Raw genomic sequence first — 2,500 nt, forward strand, 5'->3', positions numbered from 1 at the left:
GTTTACCGGACAATAAATGATCACAGACGTGACGCTCTGGCTTGATGCACGCGTGCATACAGTATGATGCACACATGCACATTGAGCTTTGTCTGCCCCCCGCAGGTATTTTTAGGGTCTGCGTTGTATTTTGACCTTTCATTAACTTTATAAATAATGCTACTGGATTTCCAGCTGATTTATATCGAGCCGATTACTTAACACACACACACGCACACGCGCACACACACACACAGACAGTGATTGAATAGTTTGTCTCATGAGAAAGCTACCCGAGTCTTCTCTTCCGCTGCGATTTCCCATGATCTCATGCGCCAGCGTTGTAGTCAAGTCACTCTATCTCGAGTCCCCAGTCAGAGTCACGTCCCTGTTACCTGAGTCCCTGTTATCTCAGTCCCTGTTACCTGAGTCCCTGTTACCTGAGTCCCTGTTACCTGAGTCCCTGTTACCTGAGTCTGTGTTACCTGAGTCCCTGTTACCTGAGTCCGTGTTACCTGAGTCCATGTTACCCGAGTCCGTGTTACTGAATGAGTGTGAAATAACTGTGTGAAATAACTCATTAACTCAAATCAACTCTCAATAACTGTCAAACTAGATGAATGATGAATAGTTTGACAGTTATTGAGAGTTGATTTGAGTTAATGAGTTATTAATTTGAGTTAGTGTGGACCAGTGATGTCACTGGTCCACACTTTAACACTCAATAACTGTCAAATTAAATGACAGACTTCAAAACCGTTTACAGTTTTCTGATATACTACTGATGTTCTAATGATACAAAGCTGGTTGAAAATGGGCGGAGTGTTCCTTTAATATAGCAATCAATATTGTAATGGCCCAAGTCACTAAAGAGCAACTGCACGTCCGCTCACTAGTCGAGTGGATACTGCTTGTTTTTTCTGTTGGGTAAATGGTAAATGGTAAATGGTCTGCATTTATATAGCGCTTTTATCCAAAGCGCTTTACAATGAGTAGATAGTCTACATTCACCCATTCATACACCAATGGCGGCAGGCTGCCGCGCAGGGTGCCTACACACCATCAGGAGCAAGGAGGGTTAAGTGTCTTGCCCAAGGACACAGCGACGGCAGCTGGGAGGGAGCGGGGATCGAACCGCCAACCCTTGCGTCATTGGCCGACCCGCTCTACCTCCTGAGCTAAAGCCGCCCTCCTGTCTGTCCTGTGGGTCCCTCCTGTCTGTCTGTCCCTCACTCTGTCCCTCCTATCTGTCCCTCGCTCTCTCCTGCCTGTCTGTCCCTCCTGTCTGTCACTCACTCTGTCCCTCCTGTCTGTCTGTGCCTCACTCTGTCCCTCCTGTCTGTCTGTGCCTCACTCTGTCCCTCCTGTCTGTCTGTTGCCTCACTCTGTCCCTCCTGTCTGTCCCTCACTCTGTCCCTCCTATCTGTCCCTCACTCTGTCCCGCCTATCTGTCCCTCTGTCCCTCCTGTCTGTCCCTCACGCTGTCCCTCCTGTCTGTCCCTCACTCTGTCCCTCCTGTCTGTCCCTTGTTCTTGTCCCCCCTGTGTGGGAGTTGTGCCAGGCCTGACGGCAGGCTTTCCCCCCTGGGAATAGATGTTGAGCTCACCCCTGGCTGCCTGGCTGGTGACAGCCTGCACAGGGGACACATTACTGGGCCATTAGGCCAACAACTCCACCACCTCCAGCGCGTGCTTCTGTCCTGTCCTCCACCCAGTCAAGCCATTCCATAGCTTCCCGTGACACTTTTCTTTCCAAAAGACTCCTGCTTGATTATAATGTATCAACACAGAAATCAATTGGCTTAGCCCCCCCCAAACCCTCCTGCCTCTCTCTCACCCCTATCCCTCCTTAGCCCCCCAAACCCTCCCGCCTCTCTCTCACCCCTATCCCTCCTTAGCCCCCCCAAAACCTCCCGCCTCTCTCTCACCCCTATCCCTCCTTAGCCCCCCCAAACCCTCCCGCCTCTCTCTCACCCCTATCCCTCCTTAGCCCCCCCAAAACCTCCCGCCTCTCTCTCACCCCTATCCCTCCTTAGCTCCCCAAACCCTCCCGCCTCTCTCTCACCCCTATCCCTCCTTAGCCCCCCCAAACCCTCCCGCCTCTCTCTCACCCCTATCCCTCCTTAGCTCCCCAAACCCTCACGCCTCTCTCTCACCCCTATCCCTCCTTAGCCCCCCCAAACCCTCCCGCCTCTCTCTCACCCCTATCCCTCCTTAGCTCCCCAAACCCTCCCGCCTCTCTCTCACCCCTATCCTGCCTTAGCCCCCCAAACCCTCCCGCCTCTCTCTCACCCCTATCCCTCCTTACCCCTCCAAACCCTCCTGCCTCTCTCTCACCCCTATCCCTCCTTAGCCCCCCAAACCCTCCCCCCTCTCTCTCACCCCTATCCCTCCTTAGCCCCCCCAAAACCTCCCGCCTCTCTCTCACCCCTATCCCTCCTTAGCTCCCCAAACCCTCCCCCCTCTCTCTCACCCCTATCCCTCCTTAGCCCCCCAAACCCTCCTGCCTCTCTCTCACCCCT

Source organism: Poromitra crassiceps (assembly GCF_964638095.1).
Source record: "Poromitra crassiceps genome assembly, chromosome: 8".
Classification (NCBI taxonomy): Eukaryota; Metazoa; Chordata; class Actinopteri; order Beryciformes; family Melamphaidae; genus Poromitra; species Poromitra crassiceps.